General features: G+C 36.3%; 1 pseudogene; it reads left to right on the plus strand.

Annotated features, from left to right (window-relative positions):
• Positions 1-3,828: 3,828 nt before the first annotated feature.
• LOC126063815 (olfactory receptor 2T33-like) lies at positions 3,829-4,758 on the plus strand (annotated as a pseudogene).
• The last annotated feature ends 7,762 nt before the right edge of the window (positions 4,759-12,520 follow it).

Raw genomic sequence — 12,520 nt, forward strand, 5'->3', positions numbered from 1 at the left:
AGTTATCAAATAATCCCATAGTAAAATTTTGCACATAATGAAACTGAGGTTTAAGCATATTGCTCAGATTTATCCAACTACTAAACAGTGGCATAGGTATTCAAACTCTAGAAACCTGGCCATTAAATATGTACTTTTACGTTTAGACAACCTTCAGATGAATGCAGCTACCAGTTTAAATGTTTATTATTAGATCGGTCATGTAACTTTTCTGAACTTTATAATTCATGCCGACTAAATGTGAAATATACATTTATTTCACATTATATGAACTGTTTGTCCAGCAAATAGAATGCCTGATATGATAACATTTTCAAATACTGTTAGTTTAAAATAATTGCATCTTAAATTTAAATCTACAGAAGACTTTCAAAATCATATTCATTGAATCTTGGCATCTGAGAAACATTGGAAAGCTGCCCTTAAGCTCAGGGCCTTAGCAGGTGGTTATCAAATGGCCGAAGCAGAGAATGAGCCCCAATGGAAACAAATGAAACCAGTGCTCCAGTACAGCTGTCTACCTAAGTCTGCGAATTTTCCCAGTCTAGAAACAAGGAGAGTGGCTCATAGCAAAGTAAGTGACCTCCCCCAAATATCACACGTATTTGTGAACAAAATATGGACAGGTCTTTAGAGTTCTGACTCCTATTCTTCGTGTTATTTAAGCAACTCGTAACTCGTATGTCTATACCCAGTGTGCCCTGACCCAGGGCAGGCTTAAGTGAATGAACTTTGCATGTCATGACCTCCAGTTCAGCGGCAGCCAGAGACACAGACCTGTCCATCCACCCAATGCAGTAAGAAACGCTAACAAAGAAAATAGATTAGGAAAGGAAAATGTTTCCTTAAAAATAGAAAGTCATGTGAATTTAAAAAGTAATAGGAAAACACAACTTACCTGAAACTAATAGGAAAGTGAATACATTATTTAAAAAAAAAAAAAATCTACAGACACAGACTACTTTACACCTATGTTTAATGGCCTTTAAGGGCACTGATTATCCCCATTTTGTTTAAAAAAAAAAATCAGAGACTACAAAGTAAAAGATGAACTATAGCAATACATTTTGTGAGTTTAATATGTTTAATATTCATGCATGCAAAGACAGTACAATGTAATATTAAATCAACAATGATCATAGATTCAAACAACTTATATACCAAAAACAAGTTGTTTGATCCAAATAACATTGAAATTGTTTAAAATGGTAGCCTATTAATGAAATGCAGAACATTAATATTAAATTATTAATATCATATAAGTATCCCAAATATATGTAATATAAAATGCAAAACTTCAGTCCAAAATAACAAAAATGTCAAATATATAAAATCAACTGGAGAAGATATTCACAATGCATATAAATAACAAGTTATAAAGATATGTAAATTATATATACAATTATATATATAAATTACAAAATACAAGGGAAATTCTTTAAATTATTAAGAAAAAGCCAAACTAGAAACCATGAATAAGAGATATTCACAGTTTGCAGAAGAAATCCAAGAGGTCGATGAATAGATTAAAAGAGTTTCTGCCATGTAACTTAAGTGACATGCAATTTAAATTTATTTTCACACTTATATGATTGCTGTTAATTATCGCATTTTAACAGTAAAATATGTGGAGGAATTATCACACAAATTGACAGTTGACTGGAGTGTAAAAGGTGGAGATGCAATTATCTTAAATCCAAAATATTCTAGTAAAACATTTACTTATATTAACAAAAGATTGGAAAGAAGCTAAGTATTCTTAAATAAACATTATATGCATATACATGTATATTTATATACATAAATTGCATATATATGATGTAATAAAAATTGGCAGTAGTTAATATATTAAACTGAATATATATATATATTTCACTCAAAATATATATATTTGAGGGAACAAAACATAAAAGAATGATATGCTCACTATTATAGCATATTTATATCAATTTTGAAAAATGGAACATCTACATATTTTAATAATATGAAAGTCATTGTTGGTATATACTAAGAATCAAAAAATTTTAATATGTATTAAAGGTGTGAAGATCATAGACCATTCACAAAATTTGCAATGTTTTCCAAATAAGTTACAGAAAAACTAAAAAAGGATTTACTACACCACAGATTATGAATGAAGTCCAAACATAATACTGTTGGTAATCCTGAATTCACAGCTCTCTTTGACAATTTGAATTTGTGAGCAAAAGACACCACCTACCTAAGTATAATAGGTGAATCCATTTACATGTGCATCCATTTCTACCACCAAAAATACTTAGACGTAAAAGAAATGGAAGTTATAGATTCTAGTGAAAAGAGGAGCTATTCTGAAAGTGAATGAGTACCTGTATATTTTACCTGTGGGAGATGTTGGCCCTCAGGTTCATTATATGAGACTATCATTTGGATAGGTCATAATTAATGGATTAGTTTTTGTCTTCTACTTTTAAAAGTATAAGATTATTGATGTCCAAATTTATATGAAAATTGCATGCAATACGAATTATGTTCATTTCTGAAATTATTAACTTTTTTTTGAATGGATAAAACCAAAACACCTGTGCTGTCAAGTCAATTCTGACCCTATAGGACAGAGTAGACCTGCCCCATTGAGTTTCCAAGGAGTGGGTGGTGAGTTTGAACTGCCAACCTTTTGGTTAGCTGCCGAAAGCTTAACCACTGTGCCACCAGGGCTCCCTTAGAATGGATATATAAATTAAAACCAGCAGCATTGTTTAAGAACATAATACATAAAAGTTTAAACATTGAGGGGGTTCTAAACTTAGCGAGATGTAGGCACCATGATCCGGAATGCAAGTCATGATAATATAAATGATGTGGTGATGGGTACAGTAGTATCTGTGGTGGCCGAAAGCCTAGTGTGTTTAGAGCACAGGCTGCATGTAAGTGTGGAATAGAGAATTTTTGCTTTTTTTTTTTTCCCCATCAAACTTAGTCTTATTGGTTGTAATTTTTTTTGAAACTTTTGAAATTTTAATTTGTCTTGATATTGAAGAAAATCATGTGAGAATACATTAAGCAAATATCTAAAACACATGCAAAAGTAATAACTATAGGCATATCACCTCAATACCTACTAAAGTGCATAAATCTGAATTTCCTTCAATATAGAAATACCAAAAGGGTAAAGAACTCGGATTGCATAAGTAATATTTCTTAACACCGTGAGTAAATTACGTGTGGCATACTGACAAATTATTAAAAAACAACAGAGGAGTAATTTGTACTACTGTATATGTATGTGGAAGGTAAAAAAGGGAAAAAGGGAGGGGAAAAAGGCAAGGCAAAAGGACAAAAAGGCAAAAAGCTAAGGGAAACAGAAAAAAGGTAAAGTGGCAAAAAGTCAAAAGACAAGGCAAAAGGGTAAAATGTAACAAAAAGGGAAAAGGGAAAAATGCAAGACAGAAAGGAAAAAAAGGCAAGGCAATACGGTAAAAGGCAAAAAGAGAAGTCAAACCGGTACACAGGCAAAAAGGCAAATCATAAAGGCAAAAAGGCAATGAAAAAGGCAAGGTAAAATGGGGAAAAGTGAAGGCAAAAAGGCAAGACAAAAGGCAAAAAGATGTATGTGTTATCTAATTTTGTGTGAATAAAAAATAATGTATAGTAACAGCAGAGATGGATAGTAGTATGCTATGGCAAAAAATCTTGTTTGTAAGTAAAAGATTAAAGTGGTAATTAGCCCTCCAAGTCTGAGATTTCCCAAGTCATTTGATCAAGTTTTCATAAAGATATGTACAAGCTTCCTTTTAAACAAATCTCACTTCTGCATCATTCTTACATCTTTCAGGCACCAGTAGAGCCATGGTCAATGCAAACGGCACCACAGGAATAAACTTCATTCTTCTAGGGCTCTTTAACCACACACAGATCCACCTATTCCTGTTTGCCATGGTGCTTATGATCTTCATCACCTCACTGATGGGCAACACCCTTATGATCATTCTCATTCATGTGGACCCTCAACTGCACATGTCCATGTACTTCCTGCTTAGCCAGCTTTCTTTCATGGACACAATGCTGGTCTCCACCATCGTTCCCAAAATGGCAGCCAACTACCTGATGGACACTAGGTCTATCTCTCCCACTGGCTGTGGAGTCCAGATCTTCCTCCTTCTCACTCTGGGAGGGAGTGAATGCTTCCTCTTAACGGCCATGTCCTATGACCGCTATGTGGCCATATGTCACCCACTGTGCTACCCCATTCTCATGAGTCAGAAGCTCTGTTTACTCGTGACATCAGGTTCCTGGCTCCTGGGAGGGATCGATGGGCTGATGCAGGCTGGTGCCACTTTGAGCTTCCCTTACTGTCACTCACGGGAAATCAATCACTTTTTTTGTGAAGCACTATCGCTGGTACGCCTTGCCTGTGCTGACACCACGATTTTTGAGTTTTTCATGTATGTCTGCTGCATTCTGATGCTCTTGATCCCTTTGTCTCTAATTTTGGCCTCATACAGCCTTATCCTGGCTGCAGTGCTCCGCATGCGGTCAGCTGGAGCCCGGAAAAAAAGCCTTTAAGACCTGCTCCTCTCACCTGGCGGTTGTGGGACTCTTCTATGGCACCATCATGTTCATCTACATGAGGCCCAAATCTAATGGTTCAGAGGACCACGATAAGGTGGTCTCAGCTTTTTATACCATCTTCACACCTGTCTTGAACCCCCTTATATTCAGTGTAATAAAGAAGTCAAGGGGGCCTTGAGGAGGTGGCTGGAAAAACATTTTATGTGATATCGATGCTGAGCATAATTTGCCAAAATGGCAGCAACCAAACTTGATACAGGTTACGTTTCTAAAATATTGTTTTGTTATTTTGTTCATCCCATTTAAATTCTTCTTTTGTGTTGTATCAAGTTATTTTGCTCTTGCTTTGCCAATCTGGCTGCATTGTTCCTATATGATTATTTTTATATATGGTAAATTAATTAAAAATTATATTTGTCCTCCTGTCATAACTTGCAGTGGTGTTTTTGCTCTGAAATTAGGGCTCTGGCAATAAGTATGAGTGATTGAGTTTCTAAACAGCATATGATATGTGTATAATTTGTATTTTTTGATAAATAATGGAAATCATTAATTTTGATGGGGATAATACCTTTTGAAAACAAAACATATATCCTAAATCACATAATGTAGATAAAATAAATTCAAATGAAACAAGGACCCAATGTGACCATCAAACATAAAATACATAAGAAAATATCAAGAAATATTTGCAAAATGTTGCTGTGGGAAGATTTGTTAAAGAAACTTCCAGACAGAATATAAAAATGCTAATTGGCTTTTCATGACCTTTGTTAAAATGTAAGAGTAGAGAGATGAGCTGAAGAAAAAAATATATTGTATACAAAGGAGTCGGTACACAGTGGATTCAAAAATAAAACTTTCAGCAAAGAAGTCTCTAATTAAGAAAGGGCCTCAGGCCAAAGGTCCAACACAAGTTGTGACTCTAAAATCATTTATTAAGGCTTCAGGACGAGTTAAGACACAGTACCTTAAATAAACATCCAAACAGACAAAAGACCTTCTATAAATCTTGAGAGTCTTGTAGATTCTCTTTAATTAAAAATAAATAGGACTACTAAAATGTTTTAGGGCACTGTAGTGCAGCAGAGTCGTAGGAAGCTCAAGGTTGGTAGTTGTGGGTTTTGTCTAATGGAGTAAACTCCAGTAAGATTCATGGAAAACTCGCAATGTTTGCAAGCATGTTTTTCTGACAGAAATATCACTAGTTTGGTCAGGAGTAAGCTGATTGAGGTGACTACTCAGTTTTCTCATGGGAGAGCAAGGGTGACTCAGAAAGCAGAGGCAAAAATCATGTAGAATAATTCCCAGAGAATCACACTGAATCTTAATTAAGGAGCTGGCAACAATTTCTACCAGAATTGCAGAATTGCAAGTGACTGTATGCTGCCCCATTCACTATTTTAAGAAGTGTCTTAAGAGTAATTGTTAGTGCAATTATATAATCCCCATGCTGTGACAAAGAGAGAAACCAAGACTTCTAGTGCACATCCCCAGCTGAGAGCCCAGCCAAATTCAAAACCATTTTTTTCAGTCATTGGTGGCGCATCATGCAAGTGTATCTTTCAGCTCCCAGGTGAGCCACTTCCACTGATGATGCCTGGAGTAGAGATGAGCTGTCCCTGATGAAACCTGCTGAAATTGCAAATTCATTTGCAAAATAAACAATTGTTGTTTTAAACTGCTGTGCTTTGTGGATACACACACACACACACACTGGAATAGTGCTTAGGTGAATATATGTGTTAGCTAAAACCCATAATAAAGATATCAACTACATTTGAATAAAAGGGGTTATAATTCTCTTTCCCTACTTCGTATAATCTGGAACCATTGTTCTGAAAATAATATTATTATCTGTTTAGAATTATTTTATATTACAGAGAAGTCTTACCACTTTGGCTTTGATTAAAGTTTTAAGATGTTCTAGAAGTGAAAAATCAAAAACAATGTGGTTGAGGAAAAACCACTTAGATTTTTCTGTGAGAAGGCCAGGTGTTGCCATCTGGGATCAGTCAACTAAGAACAAGTACCTTGGGTAAGTTAGCTTCTCTGATATACAGCTATTCTGTCTATAAAAAGAGCATTCCTAAAATTAAAAATATATGTATAATCAAGATTAAAGTTAAGTTAGTAATGTGAAAATAACATGACAGAGACTTCAGTGCCTGGAAACATGGCAGATGAGGTATCATAACCAACACACAGAGCTAGTTGAATAGATAGACAGACTTGGAAAGAGATTATAGGTATGTGGATCTAAGTTTTTCTTTCATGCATTAAAGAACTGCATGTATATACCACAGACACACACATACACAAATAAAAACAGTAATTAGAAAAATAAGGCAGAAGAAGTAGCTTCTTTACCAGAATATTAGTCAAAGGAAATAAAAAAACAATGCTGTATCAACTTTCATGGCTCTGTGTTTCATGGACAACAGGAGATAAACTACAAGGCCCCTAAAGGTGAGGATTCAGAAGAACTCTGAATAAACCAGGGAATGTAAGGGACAACACAATTCTGTCTGAGTTAGCTAGAAATTAACCTCCCAGCTCCTCAAGTAGGTCCAGGAAATCTGCAGAAAATTCTTTCTCAGTGAATGGCACCAAGTAGAGTGGCTGAGAACTCAGTCAAGAACTTGTAGGTCACGTAAAAAGCCCATAATTGTCTGCTGGAGAGAGAGGTCCCATGGAGCAGCATTGTGGCACTAGACATGGGAGTGAAGAAGTATTCTTGGACATCCAGCCCAATAGGCTTTCAGATGACTCCAGCCAGTATCTGCTTGCAACTTCAAAATAGACATTCCAGCAGAGAACCAACCCACTGAACCCAGAATCCTGGGGAGATAATAACTTATTGTTTTAAACCGCCAAGTTTCGTGGTGGTTTGTTAGACAGCAATAGCTGTGAAGATATGAGTTAAAATATATAATACCTTTTATTGTTTGAGTAGATGAAGTTGTAATAAAATTAGTTTTTGATTAATTAAGTGTATGGTACATTGTCCTAGATTATCACTAAACATAAAGAAGTGAAGTGCATATTGTCTTAAATGATACAAAGAAATTGTGAAATGCAAAAAATAATCAATCCAAAGAAGACAAGAATGAGATGAAGGGGGGACACGGAGAAGATAAGTAACTAAAAATCACTACATTGAATATTATAAAGTTTTTTTTTAATTTAAAATAAAAACACTAATTAGCTGAAAAACATAAGTTTTTCAGCAAATGTATATTGACCAAATGTTCCAAGCAAATAATCTAGACTGGAGAAAACCTTTTAGTATTTTAAATTGTTGTTGTTAGGTTCCTTCATGTCGGTTCCTACTCAGAGCGACCCTATGTGCATCATGATGAAACACTGCCCCATTTTGCCCCAACCTATCATTTCTCTGTTTGAGCCCATTATTGGGGCCACTGTGTTAATCCATCATTTTTGCTGACCCTCTACTTCACCAAGCATGATGTCCTTCTCCAGGGACTGGTTCCTCCTTATAATATGTCCAAATTACATGGGACGAAATATTGCCATCCTCGCTTCTAAGGAGCATTCTTGCTGTACTTCTTCTAAGACAAATTTGATCATTCTTTTGACAGTCCATTTTATATTCAATATTTTCCACCAACACCGTGATTCTAAGGCATCGATTCTTCTTTGGTCTTCCTTACTCATTGTCCATCTTTCACATGCATAAGAGGCAACTGAAAATACAATGGCTTGGGTCAGGTGTACCTTAGTCCTCAAAGTGACATTTTTGCTTTTTAACACTTTAAAGAGGGCTTTTGCAGCCAATTTGCCAAATGCAATACATCCTTTGATTTTTTGACTGCTGCTTCCATTGGAGTTAATTGTAGATCAAAGTAAAATTAAATCCTTGACAACGTCAGTATTTTCTCCGTTTATCACGATGTTGGTTACCGGTCCAGTTGTGAGGATTTTTGTTCTCTTTATTTTGAGGTGTAATTCATACTGAAGGCTGTAGTCTTTAGTGCTTCAAGTCCTCTACACTTTCAACAGGCAAGGCTGTGTGTTCTGCATATTGCAGGTTGTTAACGAGTTTTTCTCTGATCCTGATGCCACCTTCTTCATATGGTCCATCTCAGATCATTTTCTTGGCATACAGATTGAATAAGTATGGTGAAAGGATACAATCCTGACACACATCTTTTCTGATTTCAAACTAAGCAGTGTCCCATTGTTGTGTTCCAATTACTGCCTCTTGGTCTATGTAGAGAATCCGCATGAGCAAAATTAAGTGTCCTGGAATTCCCACTCTTTGCAATGTTATCCAAAATTTGTTATGATCTACTCAGTCAAACGCCTTTGAATAGTCAATAATTAACAAAGATAAAAATCTTTCTGTTCCACAGTCAGCCCCTGGCCTTGTCTGACTGATGATATTGAGCTTTTCCTTCGTCTTTTTCCGTAGATGTAGTCGTTCTGATTACTGTGTATTCCATCTGGCGAGGTTCATGTGCATAGTCGCCGTTTATGTTGGTGAAAAAAAGTATTTGCAATGAAGAAGTCATTGGTCTCACAAAACTTTATCATTCAATCTCCGGCATTGTTTCTATCACCAAGGCCATATTTTCCAACTACCAATTGTTCTTCTTCGTTTCCAACTTTCACGTTCCAATCACCAGTAATTATCAATGCATCCTGATTGCACGTTCAATCAATTTCAGACTACAGAAGCTGAAAAAAATCTTCAATTTCTTCAACTTTGTTCTTAGTGGTTACTGCCTAAATTTGAATGATAGTCGTATTAACTGGTCTTCTTTATAGGCCTATGGATATTATTCTATCACTGTCAGCACTGTACTTCAGGATAGACCTTGAATTGTTCTTTTTGACGATAAATGTAACACCATTCCTCTTCAAGTTGTCATTTCTGGCATAGTAGGCTATGTGTTGTCCAATTCAAAACGGCCAATACCAGTCCATTTCAGCTCACTAATGCCTAGGATATCGATGCTTATGTGTTCCATTTCATTTTTGAAGATTTCCAATTTTCCTAGATTCATACTTCGTATATTTCAGGTTCCAAGCATTAGTGGTATTTTCAATTGCCTCATATGCATGTGAAAGATGGACAATGAATAAGGAAAACTGAAGAAGAATTGATGCTTTTGAGTTGTGGTGTTAGCAAAGAATATTTAGTATACCAAAAGAACAAACAAATCTGTCTTGGAAGTAGTACAGCCAGAATGCTTCTTAGAAGCCAGGATGGTGATACTGCATCTTACATACTTTGGCCGTGTTGTCAGAAGAGATCAGTCCCTGGAGAAGGACATCATGCCTGGTAAAGTACAGGGTCAGCTTAAAAGAGGAAGACCCTCAATGAGATGGATTGACACAGTGTCTGCAACAATGGGCTCAAGCATAACAATGATTGTAAGTATGGCACGGGACCGGACAGTGTTTCTTTCTGTGGTACATAGGATGGCTATGAGTCGGAAGCGACTCCACTGCACCTAATAACAACAACAATAAACATCTTTCTGCTATTCTCAGCTTTTAGCCAAGATCCACCGGACATCAGCAATTATATCCCTCCTTCCATGTCATTTTCTTTTAAATCAGGATTTTTTTATTTTGATATTTATTTAACCACAACTTCTTTAAAAAAAAAGAAAAGAAAGGGAACATATATCTTTGTACGCAAAGCCTAGTACACAGAGCACATATTTCTTGTAGATCAGAGTCATTATACATGGTTGTCTGCCCAGTGGATCAGAATCAAGTCATACAGAAATACAGCTGTATATGGCTTTAGTATGTCATATCTTCTTTGACAAGACAAGTGATGGAACTTACCATTGTGTCAGTTGGGTAGTGCTCACATAGTTCATCTGAAGAGTTAGTGTTTCTTACTCTTTGGTCTGCCATCCTAATGATCCAGATCTTTCTTCATTATAATATCCTGATTCAATTATCCTTCGAAATCCGTCCATTGGCTATATACTTACATATTCAAATTTATCTCTCTGGGTTTATAGTCTCAGTCTTCCTCAATACATATAATCAACTAATATACAAAAACAGAACCACCGTGGCCAGAAGTAGAACTGAAGTTAATGTAACAGTGGTTAAGAGTTTCAACCTAGGTTTACATTCCTACCCATTACTATCCACAGGACTCTGGATGTGATAATAGCACCTACTGCATGGGGTTAATACAGGCATGGAATGAACAATGTATGAAAAGTACTTGGTACCGTTCCTGACAGTGCACAATAAACATTGTAATTATAATTAACAATGCACAGACAGGTCTTTGTTATTATGTGATAGCAATGACGGAAATAATAGTAATTCCCAAATGCTATCAGGTGGATATTTTGATTTTTCTCTCTTTTTTTAATTGTGCTTTAGATGAAGATTTACAGAGCAAATTAATATCTCATTAAGTAATAAATGCACATATTGTTTTGTGACATTGCTTGCCAACCCTACACCATGTCAACATTCTACCCTTGTCAACCTTGGGTTCCCCATTATCAGCTTTTCTGTTCCCTCCAGCCTTCTCATCTTTGCCCCTGGGTTGGTGTGCCCATTTAGTCTTGATTTGTTTTACGGGTCTGTCTAAACTTTGGCTGAAGGGTGAACCTCGGGAGTGACTTCAGTACTGATTTAAAAGGACACTTAGGGGCCATACTCTCGAGGTTTCTCCAGTCTCTGTCAGACCAGTAAGTATGGTCTTTTTTGTAAGTTATAGTTTTGTTCTGCATTTTTCTCCAGTTCTGTCCTGGACCCTCTATTGTGATCCTTGTCAGAACAGTCGGTGGTGGTAGCTGGGCACCATCTAGTTGTGCTGGACTCAGTCTGGTGGAGGCTGTGGTAGTTGCGGCCCATTAGTTTCCACATCCTTTTCTGAATCAGTTTGAATTTCTGGCAGTTTCCTGCTGATGTATTGCTGCAGCCATTTTTTAATTATCTTCAGCAAAATTTTACTTGAGTGAAATTTTAAGGAGGCATATTTAAATATAAAGACAAAGAATATATGAAATTTAAAAGGTCAAAAAGATAGATAAGACAAATATTAATTAAAAGGAGAGGTGGTTTAGCTATAAAATATTAAACAAAGCAGATTTTAAGAAAAAAAAATCTCTAGATATGAAGATGCTCACACAGACCGTATAAGACAGGCTCTATTTTTTGGATTATTAGTTTGGAGTCCTGGTGGTGCAGTGGTTAAAAGCTGACACTTACCAAAAGGTTGGCAGTTCAAATCCACCACCTGCTCCTTGAAAACCCTACAAGGCAGTTCTACTTTGCCCTATAGGGTTGCTATGAGTTGTAATTGACTCAACATGATTGGTTTTTATTTTTTCATATTAGCCAGCATGTTTTGTAATGCTCCTTGGTTTTCAGATACTTTCACTGACTTTATTCGACTCTATACCAAGGAGAACTACATTTCCCAAGATCCTTTGCCAGCATATTTCTTGTAGGAAATCACAATGTAAGACTGTCAGAAGATTAGAAAGGCTAAAGGACAGAAGTCAGCAAATTTTTCCTTCTCTCTTTCCCCACTTCAGCTATAGTTCCTGGAAGTAACCGTGGCTCGCCATGATTTCACTTTCAATAAGATAGCCACTCTCTTCATGGTTTCAAATATTGTCTGCTGGTCCTCACCTTGGTTCTGGGTTCTGCATGAGGGCCCCACCCATGGGGTCCTGGAAGCCATCTTGTCCTGATGTTTGACAGTTTTCTGGGTGTTGGGAGCAACATACTGATGGGAGTCTCTAGGTTGATTCAGCTTCCCTTGTTTGGTTCCTTGATTCCTTCATCTCCTATTGAAGTACTTATCTGAATTCCGTTCTCTCTTTTGAAATAGCTAGTGATCTCTCTCCTGATAACTGATTTTTAGATGAGGAAATTAGGCTTAGAAAACTTAAATAAGTTTTTGAAAGAGACAACCTACTGGAGACATTTTCTTCTCATGATGATGGAAGAAACA

This window comes from Elephas maximus, chromosome 20 (genome assembly GCF_024166365.1).
Source record: "Elephas maximus indicus isolate mEleMax1 chromosome 20, mEleMax1 primary haplotype, whole genome shotgun sequence".
NCBI lineage: Eukaryota > Metazoa > Chordata > Mammalia > Proboscidea > Elephantidae > Elephas > Elephas maximus.